Below are 12,960 nucleotides of genomic sequence, written 5' to 3' on the forward strand. Positions count from 1 at the left end.
GCTTAGGCTGACTTGATTAATCACACTTATTGGGCTTATATACTTAACCCCCCTTTATTGCAGGTTGCAGAATGGACAGATATACAACCAGTCGTATCCACTAATGACTCAACACATATGCCCACTCCTTGGAGCTTTGAGGGGCCCTCTCATCCTCAGGAAGAAGGAAGACTAATTAACATTTCTCTAGGCTATGAAATCCTTCATTTATGCATGGGCCCAGCAGAATTATGTATTAATGTTAAGTCAACAAATGTAGGCTTTCATCCTGCTTCCAAAAAAGAACTTCCACACATTGCTTGGACTGTTTACTGCCCTGTCCTTTTATGAAAACCATGTCAATACTACCAAAACTCTAGGAAAAGGACAAAAGTTGGAATGTAAGGGGTTTACTTATAAGGACTTTAAATATACTCCTGTTTATTGGAATAGATGTCAAGCTAAATCAGGGAAATTAATGTTTATGGCCAATTATACCATTGTTGATTGGGGACCCCATGGTATATGGCTATCTAACTGCTCAGATGATATTAATAGTACTATATGTGATTATGTTACTCAAGTAGCATAGAAGATTACCAACAGTTCAACGAAACACTTCCATGACAAAGGACTCTTTGGCTGGCTTGACGGCAAAATGGCACCTTCTCGCCCTCAAATCATCCTCAATAAACAAATTGGGCCTGAACAATGGGACATCTGAAAACTTGCTGCAAGTACTGAAAAACTTGGAACTTGGACTAGATATTTCACAGAGACCAGTTGTTGTCATAGTAATTATTCTTTCCATTATAATCATATATTTTATACAAGCTTGTGTTCCCCTTCCTTTTGTTATAGCCATAAGAAACTTATAATTTAATAGACTTTACATTCTGTGACCTGTATAGATTGCATATTGTATACTTGTCTTAATTCCTCTATTTCTCTAAAAAATGAATCCCTTTTGATCCTTCCATCTCGATGTGGTCTGTGGATACCAGTAGATCTCCAACAACCCTGGGAAGAGGGTCCCATGGCAGCACTTGCTTCCCGGTTACTCACTAAATTACTCCAACGATCTAAGCGATTCATTGGATGGTTAATTCTTGGCATTTTGGGGTTAATAGCCATTTGCACCACTGCTACTGTCGCAGGCATTGCTTTACAAACTTCAATTCAAACACAAAACTTTATTCAAAATTGGACTAAAGATGTTCATACTATGTGGGCCACTCAGGTTCAGATAGATGAAGAAGTTCAGGATAAAATTCAGAAATTAAAAACAGCCATCCTATGGGTTGGAGACCAATTAATAGATTTACAAAAAAAAAAATTATTAAATTGTGATTGGAATTCTACTGAATTTTGTATCACTCCTGTTTGATTCAACCATAGTGCTTACAATTGGGAACAAATCAAATTTCATCTGCAATATATACATAATAACACCTCCTTAAATGTACAGTTGCTGCAAAAGGAAAATTTTGAAACCTTCTCTAAAAGTCTACCCTCTTCCAACTATTTGGAAACCTTAGCTGAACAGCTGACTGATCAATTATCTGGGCTGGACCCTCAAGAATGGTTTCAAAGCATTACACATAGTATTGGATCTGGAACTATAACACTGATAATTGTCCTGGTGATAATATTTGTAGTATACCAATGCCTTTCAACTAAAATGGTTCAAACTGAATAAACTCAATTGCTCAGGGCCTTCATAAAAGTATCTACAGTGACCCCCCAATTGTGAAAAAATAAAAAAGGGGGAATTGTCAGGGGACGTTCAGCTTTAAGGGATCCAATATATTATTCTTATCTTTTGTGCGCCGTTTCTCAAGGATTCTCTATTCCTTATCAGTTTCTGGAAAACAGGAATGAGCACAGCTGCATGCAGTTCTGAAGACTGAGATCATGAGAAGGGGCACCTGCTTGACTTCCTTTCAAGGACTCCCTTCAGTGACTCCCTTCAGTGACCTTACTTAAATGTAATCTATTCAGTTATGCCCCTCTTACTCAAGATATGGAATGCTTTCTGGCCCTTTGAAGATTGTTATTTGCTTGGCTCTATTTTTGAACAGTTTTTTTTTTTTTTACTGCCTATAGCTGCCTTGTATGAAGATATATAAACATGCATTTCTGCAAATAAAGCACCCTTGTTTCACTCGAGACTTGGGTTTCCTGCATCTCTCTTCTCGTAGACTCCAGTCCCCAGGTCCCGGTCTACAAAGACCGTGACAATGAAGCTTTTTCAACAAAGTGATAGCTCCCTGCTTTTTAATATGCTGTATAGGTTTGTCATAGCTTCTCTTCCAAGGATCAAGCATCTTTCAATTTCTTGGCTGCAATCACCATCTGCAGTCTCTTAAAAACAGTTTTTATTTCTATCATAATTTTTAAGGAAATACCAAAATATCACAAAAACAAGCATATATGTATACATCCTTTTAGTCTGTGATTTTATTGCATTTCTCCCACACCTTTGTTTTTAAGATCCTATGATCGAGTCGCCAGTCCAGGTTCGATGCACGATACTGGATGCTTGGGGCTGGTGCACTGGGACAACCCAGAGGGATGGTACAGGGAGGGAGGAGGGAGGAGGGTTCAGGATGGGGATCACGTGTATACCTGTGGCAGATTCATGTTGATACATGGCAAAACCAATATAATATTGTAAAGTTAAATAATAAAATAAAATTTAAAAAACTAAATAAAAATAAACATACCATTTCTATCCTTTTTCCAGTCACCCCAAAAATATTAACAAATATTTATTAACCTTAAATTTAGTATTTGGTAGAAAATTATTAAGCAATCAGGCAAATTTAGTGGTTTAGGTTTCAGTTCCATGTATTAACTCCTGATTTTATTGTCATCTTCCTTTTGTAGGAAGCAACCCTTTTAGAACTATGGTAGCAAGAAGCTATTCAATATGTCCTCCAAGATTTATTTAACATTTATTATTAATATAGAATCTTTCTTTCAATTTCTATTTTCTCTCAAATATTTCTATTTGCTTTTCTTTCCTTTTACACCTCAATTTACATGATATTATCAAGAAATATTTCTCCTGAGCCACATCTCACAAAAGTTAAAAATACACAGAATCCAATACTTCTTGGTTCAAATTGGTTTGTCTTTTTGTGGTACTTTATAGCTTTAGCCTAACTAAAACACAACCCAGAAGTGTGATCTACCATCCAACTGCTTCCTCCAGTAGATCCCAGTATACACAGTGATTAAATGTATATTTTTCATCTAAGACCTATCACACTAGTTAATCTTCTTGGCTGGTCTTGTTGGGTAGACTTCAACACCTGTTTATCAATAGAAGGATCTTGATGAATAAATTTCATCAAGATATAAGGCTATAAAGAAGGTTCTGAATTTTGATGAAATGAAAAAGTTTTTCTCCATATTCAGAACTATACTTCCCATGACCTAAACAAGATTAAAAAGTAAAAAATTTATTCAAATCATACAGGGTATCAAGGATGCATGTTTATATCATGTTTATACTCCATCATGTCTGACTTTTTTCGACCCCATGGACTGCAGAACGCCAGGCTTCCCTGTCCATCACCAATTCCCAGAGGTTACTCAAACTCATGTCCATCGAGTTGGTGATGCCATTCAACCATCCAAACCTCTATTGTCCCCTTCTCCTCCTGCCCTCAATCTTTCCCAGCATCAGGATCTTTTGAAATGAGTCAGCTCTTTGCATCAGGTGGCCAGAGTATTGAAGTTTCAGCTTCAAAATCAGTCCTACCAATGAACACCCAGGACTGATCTTTAGGATGGACTGGTTGGATCTCCTTGCAGTTCAAGAAACTCTGAAGTCTTCTCCAACACCACTGCTCAAAAGCATCAATTCTTCGGCGCTCAGATTTCTTTAGAGTCCAGTTCTCACGTACATACATGTCTACTGGAAAAACCATAGCTTTGACTAGATGGACCTTTGCTGGTAAAGTAACGTCTCTGCTTTTTAATATGCTGTCGAGGTTGGTCATAGCTTTTCTTCCAAGGAGCAAGCATCTTTTAATTTCATGGCTACAGTCACCATCTGCATTGATTTTCTAGCCCCCAAAAATAAAGTTTTTCATGTTTATATACATGAATATAATTGTGGAATGGAATAAATGTACAAAACTAAAGAGACCATGATTCATCAATTATATATATATATAATTTAACTTTTCTAAATGTTGTATAACTATGTGCTAAAACCACACAGTATTAAAATGTATTCTAAAGGTAAATTCTTAAAAACTTCATCACTTAAAGCAATTAGTTGCTTTTTCTTGGTCTAGAAAGTTATTCATCTGAATCTCTGACAAGGTCTTCCTTCTATTTTCTCGTTTCTCTTAGTCTAGGAGGTTTTACGGTGTCCAAGCAGTTCACAGGCTATATGAATGTGTTCTAAAAACTTCCCAGATAACCTAAAACTGCATGCAATATTAGATGTGTTCATAGATATTCTGAATACACTCTCAAAAGGGTCTATGACCCCAATATGTTAAGAATTGCCATTTAGCATTTATTGTTTCTTCAGTGCCCAAGCTGATATGAATTTGTAAATGGTTTAAACAAACACACACACACATTAGTAAACTGGGTTAAAAGATTTCAAACATATTTCACTTAGTTTCTAATTTGACATAGATAAGTGAGTGAAGTGAGTGAAGTCACTCAGTCGTGTCCGACTCTTTGCGACCCCATGGACTGTAGCCTACCAGGCTCCTCCCTCCATGGGATTCTCCAGGCAAGAGTACCGGAGTGGGTTGCCATTTCCTTCTCTAGGGGATCTTCCCAACCCAGGGATCGAACCCAGGTCTCCCGCATTGCAGGCAGACGCTTTAACCTCTGAGCCACCAGGGAAGCCCTCACTCAAGTAAATACATACAAATAAATTTTTAAATACAGTGGGAGGAATACTATACCAAAATACAAGCGTCACAGACAAGAATTCCTTAGAGAACACCTTAATTTGCTTACTTGCCCTGCTGTGAAAATGGCCTGACAATGCTTTACAAATGCATGTGCCTGTAGTCTAAGAGTTGCTCTTACTTTTTTGTGGCACAACAAACAAAAGTTAGTCTTAGCTGACTAGCTTGATAGAACCAAACAAAACAAACCATATAGCATCATTGGAAAATCAAGTTTGACAGGATATTTTGACAAGAAAGAAATGGAGGGAGGGAGTAAAGGGAAATGAAAAGAAAGAAAAGGAGATGAAAAGAAACAATATTTTTGACCCATATAAATAAAAGATCTTTTAATCCAACTCTGGCAATTTCTCAGGTTTACAGAATGGATTTTTAACTAGTGAATTTTTAACCTGTGTTCTGTTTGTACTCTTTTTCTTTGATGAAGTACTTGCCTATCTTACTTCTGCTTATCAGCCTTTTACATCAGTTTTCTATTCAGTCTTTTGGGGTGGGAGGTGTGGGAAGGACTACCTGTCAAGGCTCCTTTATTGCAGACATAATTTTGTTATTTGATAACTTTCTGATTCATGTGATATTTATTCCTGCATATCTTTTTTAACTTCTACAATTTTGTGCTGGAATGAAATATGGAAGAGTAAAAAAGAGCAAAATATGTATTTTTTAAGTTTTTCATTTCAATAAAATATACATAACATATAATTTACCATCGCAATCATTGTCAAGTGCATAGTTTAGTAGTAAGAACACTCACAGTGCTATGAATCCATCTCTAAAACACTTTTCATATTGCAGAAATGAAACTCTATACTCCACTAAATATCAGCCCTCCATTGCCACCCGCCAGTCCTCTTCAGGTCCTTATAAAAATAATATATTTTTAATAGATGAGAAAGTATGAACTCATTGAGGAAATGAACTTCTTAAAATACATTTTGTGTTTTTTCAAACTATTCACTGCATAGAGGTCTTTCCTCAAATACATGTTTGTAACTGACAATCAGATCAGATCAGATCAGATCAGTCGCTCAGTCGTGTCCAACTCTTTGTGACCCCATGAATCGCAGCACGCCAGGCCTCCCTGTCCATCACCAACTCCCGGAGTTCACTCAGACTCATGTCCATCGAGTCAGTGATGCCATGCAGCCATATCATCCTCTGTGGTCCCCTTCTCCTCCTGCCCCCAATCCCTCCCAGCATCAGAGTCTTTTCCAATGAGTCAACTCTTCGCATCAGGTGGCCAAAGTACTGGAGTTTCAGCTTTAGTATCATTCCTTCCAAAGAAATCCCAGGGCTGATCTCCTTCAGAATAGACTGGTTGGATCTCCTTGCAGTCCAAGGGACTCTCAAGAGTCTTCTCCAACACCACAGTTCAAAAGCATCAATTCTTCGGCGCTCAGTTTTCTTCACAGTCCAGCTCTCACATCCATACATGACCACAGGAAAAACCACAGCCTTGACTAGACGAACCTTTGTTGGCAAAGTCATGTCTCTGCTTTTCAATATGCTATCTAGGTCGGTCAAAACTTTCCTTCCAAGGAGTAAGCGTCTTTTAATTTCATGGCTGCAGTCACCATCTGTAGTGATTTTGGAGCCCAGAAAAATAAAGTCTGACACTGTTTCCACTGTTTCCCCATCTATTTCCCATGAAGTGATGGGACCAGATGCCATGATCTTTGTTTTCTGAATGTTGAGCTTTAAGCCAACTTTTTCACTCTCCACTTTCACTTTCATCAAGAGGCTTTTTAGTTCCTCTGCACTTTCTGCCATAAGGGTGGTGTCATCTGCATATCTGAGGTTACTGATATTTCTCCCAGCAATCTTGATTCCAGCTTGTGTTTCTTCCAGTCCAGCGTTTCTCATGATGTTCTCTGCATATAAGTTAAATAAACAGGGTGACAATATACAGCCTTGATGAACTCCTTTTCCTGTTTGGAACCAGTCTGTTGTTCCATGTCCAGTTCTAACTGTTGCTTCCTGACCTACATACAAATTTCTCAAGAGGCAGATCAGGTGTTCTGGTATTCCCATCTCTTTCAGAATTTTCCACAGTTTATTGTGATCCACACAGTCATCTCTCTATAATTAGCACAGAAACAATACTTTGTTTTATGGACATCAGAGGCACCTGTGCATTGGAAGTTATTTCCAGTAATGAGGATGATTTCTCACAACCTGCCCACATTTTTTAAAACTCAGTCCTTATTCATAACATGAGACAACAACAGAGTGACAGACACTGTTTTGTGTGCTCTGCAAATGTGTTAGTTATACTATTTCTGACTACAAGCATACAGGTAGGTCTTAACATGACCGCTATTTCACAGATGGGAAATGAGAGTGAGGTATCGGCCTAATTTTGATGGCATAAAAGCATAAAAAGTTTACAGAGTTACTATAGAATGGGAAAATACCCAAGAATAAAAGGTGGATGAACATGCTGGGTTTTGTTTTTAGGTTGTCAAGAAGGATTCTTCCCAGGGTCCAATGTGACAAAGATTTCAGCATGTCGCTCTGTGATCCCTACATCATAGAAGATAAGCTTGTAGACTACAAAGAACTAAGCTTAAGCCAACATTTGTTCCACCGCTTAACTGAAAAACTTAGGACAAAGCACACAAACATATCCATCCATAAAATGAAGTATCTTAATGTGTTCTGCTTCACAAGATCTATCCATACACACGTGATGTGCATGTGTGTATGCATGTGTCTGCATGTGTGAGTGAGACTGGGGGAGGGTGAGAGAAGGAAAAAAAATAACAGACTATTCAGACAAGGACTTAGTTAACCACAAGATATTCTAAAAATGTATGATAGTATCGTGATTATTAGTGCTTCCCTGGTGGCTCAGTGGTAAAGAATCTTCCTGCAAATGCAGGAGATGTGGATTTGATCCATGGGTCATGAAGATTCCCCTGAAGAAAAAAATGTCAACCCACCCCAGTATTCTTGCCTGGGAAATCCCATGGACAGAAGAGCCTGGAGCTGCAAAAGAGTTGGACATGACGTAGAGACTAAACAACAACAATAACAAATCATGATTATTAAGTGTAAATGGGCACCTAAGAACACATGAGAAGTGTCAGGCAATATTTAAAAGCGAAGCCTATAGGTCCAAAAAGTCTGGTTTAAGTGCCAGTTGAGTGGCCCTTCAAGTTAACTATTCTGTATCTAATTTTCTTCATTTCTGGGATTAAAATAATACCATCATGGCTTGTGTGGATAAATGAGTTAGTACAAGTAAAGCACTTAAAATTGTGCCTGGAATATAGTTAAGTGCTTGGTGAATGTTACCTTTCATTATTTTATTCAGTATTTCCTATTACTAATCATAGTTTTTTCCTATTTCTACCAAGTCTTTTCCTAAAACAATTCATGTAAAAGATTTTCTACCCTGTAAACAAAGAATGTTAAAAAGCTGTATCTTACTTATTTATCAGCTCATGGATTCTGCCAGGTTAAAAGTTTATCATAAGCCTTTGCATACAAAACTAATCTCACATTTCTGCTAAAACCTTAGCAATCAACTGAAAAGAGGGAAAAAAAGGTTTTATTTAACTGTTTTTTTAAAAAGTAGAAATATACCATGTCATAAGTGTAAAATCAGTATTATCCTGTTTTTTGAATTACCAAACATCTTCACTTCTAGTTTGAATTGTTTTCTTGGAGTTCAATCTTTATTTACTATAGAATTGTGTCATTCATATACTTTTTCTTGCTCAGTCACTAAGTGGTGTCCAACTCTTTGTGACCCCAGGATTATAGCATGTCATGTTTCACTATCTCCTGGAATTTCCTCAGATTCATGTCCATGGAGTCAGTGATGCTATCTAACCATCTCATCCTCTGTCGTCCCCTTCTCCGCCTACCTTCAATCTTTCCCAGCATCAAGGTCTTTTCCAATGAGTCAGCTCTTTGCATCAGGTGGCCAAAGTATTGGAGCTTCAGCTTCAGCATCAGTCCTTCCAATGAATATTCAGGATTGATTTCCTTTAGGATCGACTGGTTTGAACCCCTTGCAGTCCAAGGGACTCTCAAGAGTCTTCTCCAGCACCACAATTCAAAAGCATCAATTCTTTGGCTCTCAGCCTTGTTAATAGTTCATTTCTCATATCCATGCATGACTACTGGAAAAACCTCAGCCATGGTCATTTACACACTTGCCATTTTCCACTTCAGTTCTTCAGTAGTGATACCGAAGATAGGGGATATGCCTTCAAACTGAAATTTTACTGAAAATACGAATTTCAATGTATTCTGTGGGTAACCATATAATTTACCACCCCAAATTGGGACACTTTTGAAAGTGAGCAGAGTGATAACTAGACAGGGTACAAGGACAACTGGTCTGAGCAAGCTGCCTTTTTATTTTCCCAAAGTCTTAATTTCTCTTCATAGAGCTTAGGATGTAGACATGAATAATTGCTGAATGAAGAAATGAATACATAAAGTAGGTAAAGGAATTCTCATGTTAAATGATAGAAATGGAGTACAATATATCAGTTACACTCTGCTCCTTAAGTATGATTAGCCATGGGAGTCCAAACTGGCATGACAGGGTCACAAGATGCTAATGAAAACACAAGTTGCATATTACGGATTACAACACATTCATGTAAATTTTTAACATAAACGCTCGATTTTTTTCTTTTTTCCTACTTTTCATGAGCACCAACCTCTAGAATGAGCTACAACCTCTAGAATTTATGAAGAGATATGACTCCTCTATTATAAAGTTCAGTTCAGTTCAGTCGCTCAGTCATGTCTGACTATTTGCGACCCCAAGGACTGCAGAACGCCAGGCTTCCCTGTCCATCATAAATTCCCAGAGCATACTCAAACTCATGCCCATCGAGTCAGTGATGACATCCAACCATCTCATCCTCTGATGTCCCCTTATCCTCCCACCTTCCATCTTTTCCAGCAACAGGATCTTTTCCAAGGAGTCAGTTCTTCATATTAGGTGGCAAAAGTACTGGAGTTTCAGCTTCAGCATCAGTCCTCCAAATGAATATACAGGACTGATTGCCCTTAGGATTGACTGGCTTGATTTCCTTGCAGTCCAAGGGACTCTCAAGAGTCTTCTCCAACACCACAGTTCAAAAGCATCGATTCTTCGGCACTCACCTTTCTTCACAGTTCAACTCTCACATCCATACGTGACCACTGGAAAAACCATAGCCTTGACTAGACGAACTTTTGTTGGCAAAGTAATGTCTCTGGTTTTCAATATGCTATCTAGGTTGGTCATAACTTTCCTTCCAAGGAGTAAGCGTCTTTTAATTTCATGGCTGCAGTCACCATCTGCAGTGATTTTGGAGCCCAAAAAATAAAGTCTGACACTTTGCACTGTTTCCCCATCTATTTCCCATGAAGTGATGGGACTGGATGCCATGATCTTCGTTTTCTGAATGTTCAGCTTTAAGCCAACTTTTTCACTCTCTACTTTCACTTTCATCAAGAGGCTTTTTAGTTCCTCTTCACTTTCTGCCATAAGGGTGGTGTCATCTGCATATCTGAGGTGATTGATATTTCTCCTGGCAATCTTGATTCCAGCTTGTGCTTCTTCCAGTCCAGCGTTTCTCATGATGTACTCTGCATAGAAGTTAAATAAGCAGGGTGACAATATTCAGCCTTGACGTACTCCTTTTCCTTTTTGGAACCAGTCTGTTGTTCCATGTCCAAATGATAGACGTTAAGAATTGCTGGCAACAATGAGGTGAAATTGGAAACTTCAAACATGGCAGGTGAGATTATATAATAGTATGGCCACTTTGGGAAACAGTTTGGCAGGTCCTCAAAATATTAAACACAGAGTTACCATATAATCCAGTAATGCTACTCTGAGGTATATACCCCAAAGAATTGAACATATATATATACATATATATATACATATATATATACATATATATATATGTATGTATATACACACACACACACACACACACAGAGAAAACAATTATGCACAAAAGTTCTCAGAAACATTATTCAAAATAAAAAACAGAAGCAACCTAAATGTCTGTCAGTGGAAAATGTAAAAACAGATTATGGCACTTTAGAATGATGCACTTGTAGAGACTTTGTTTCTTTGAAAAGTGAAAGTTTTAAAAAAAAAAAAAAACTTTGCCTTCTTCATTAATTTTTTTTTAAGATAAAACATAAATAAGCGCTTCCCTGGTGGCACAGTGGATGGGAAACCATCTGCCAATGCTGGGGACATGGGTTTGATCCCTGGTCTTCAAGATTCCACATGGAACAAACTAAGCCCATGTGCCACAACTACTGAAGCCCACACACCTAGAGCCTGTGGTCCTCAACAAGAGAAGCCACAGCAATGAAAAGCACCCACACTGCAAGGAAGAGAAGGCCCTGCTCACGGCAACTAGAGAAAGCTGGTGCAAAGCAACACCCAGCACCATCAAAAAAATAAATAAATAAATGTTTTTAAAAGTCCATTTAAATTAAAAAAAAATAAACAAGTTTTTTTTTTTTGAGATAGAGTTTTGTTATATCAGAAAGTTTCAGTAATTTTCATCTACTATTGAGAAAAAGGTATTAAATTTCAATGTTTTCAAAACTGGTTGATATTCAGGCCACTATTCCTTTCAATTTTTTATTAAATTAAGATAGCATATTATAGATATACAAGATGTTACCAGAGGGCAAGCTGGGAGTTGGATATTCTCACTAGTTTTGGAACTCTTGTGACAAATATTAAAAAGCAGAGACCTTACTTTGTCCACAAAGGTCCGTCTAGTCAAGGCTATGGTTTTTCCAGTAGTCATGTACGGATGTGTGAGTTGGGCTGTGAAGAAAGCTGAGTGCCGAAGAATTGATGCTTTTGAACTGTAGTGTTGGAGAAGACTCTTGAGAGTCCCTTGGACTGCAAGGAGATCCAACCAGTCCATCCTAAAGGACATCAGTCCTGGGTTTTCATTGGAAGGACTGATGTAGAAACTGAAACTCCAATACTTTGACCAGCTGATGCGAAGAGCTGACTCATTTGAAAAGCCCCTGATGCTGGGGAAGATTGAGGGCAGGCGGAGAAGGGGACGACAGAGGATGAGATTGTTGGATGGCTTCACCGTCTCAATGGACATGGGTTTGTGTAGACTCCGACAGTTGGTGATGAACAGGGAAGCCTGGTGTGCTGCCGTTTGTGGGGTCACAAAGAGTTGGACACGGCTGAGCAACTGAACTGAACTGTGACATCATAATTTATTTCCAAAATAAAATTAAATATATACACATATATCTCCTTATTTTCACTTTTAAGTATTCTGTTGATATTCTCCTTGCTTGTTTCAGATATGACTGGAAAGCCAATTTAAGGCTAAACTTTCATCTAAAACTTTCCCACCTCTAAAGAATAAGAGCTGGTGTTCATACAAATGGATGTTTACCCTACATTAACCTTTGAGTAACATCAGCCTAATACTACATTCAAATCATGAGGCAAGATTCACAGAGCACTCCAGCAACAGTTGAATGCACTACATGTCCCAGTGGAGGCTGTTGGTCAAAGCAGTACCTGAGCTAATGTCCCAGTCAACAGTTACACATCTGACCAGATAACCTCCTGGCATGATGGGGATGCGCACACGCATGCTCAGTTGCTTCAGTCGTGTCCGAATCTTTGCAACCCTATGGACTGCAGCCCACCAGGCTCCTCTGTCCATGGGATTCTCTAGTCAAGAACAAGTGGGTTGCTATGCCATCCTCCAAAAGATCTTCCCAACCCAGGGGTCAAACCTGTGATTCCAGTGTCTCCTACATTGCAGGATTTTTTACCACTGAGCCACCGAGGAAGCCCCCACGATAGAAATGACCCATTAACTATTAAAAGCAGATTACTACACAGCAATATGTTTAGCATTTTTCTCAGATATAATAGTTATATAATATTGATATATACCAATTAAAAGTTTCATTAAGTTAAGTATCTTTAAGAATGAGCTTGTCAAGTGCTATATAAATTTATCATGTGTTCCTCAAACATTTCATGATAAATCACTTCTACAGTGAATTT

General features: G+C 38.2%; 1 protein-coding gene across 6 annotated transcripts in view; it reads right to left on the reverse strand.

Annotated features, from left to right (window-relative positions):
- GULP1 (GULP PTB domain containing engulfment adaptor 1) overlaps window positions 1–12,960 on the reverse strand; it is a 336,734-nt gene that overhangs the window by 242,762 nt on the left and 81,012 nt on the right. The gene's annotated exons all lie outside the window — the stretch shown is intronic.

Source organism: Bos indicus x Bos taurus, chromosome 2 (genome assembly GCF_003369695.1).
Source record: "Bos indicus x Bos taurus breed Angus x Brahman F1 hybrid chromosome 2, Bos_hybrid_MaternalHap_v2.0, whole genome shotgun sequence".
In the NCBI taxonomy this organism is placed as follows: domain Eukaryota; kingdom Metazoa; phylum Chordata; class Mammalia; order Artiodactyla; family Bovidae; genus Bos; species Bos indicus x Bos taurus.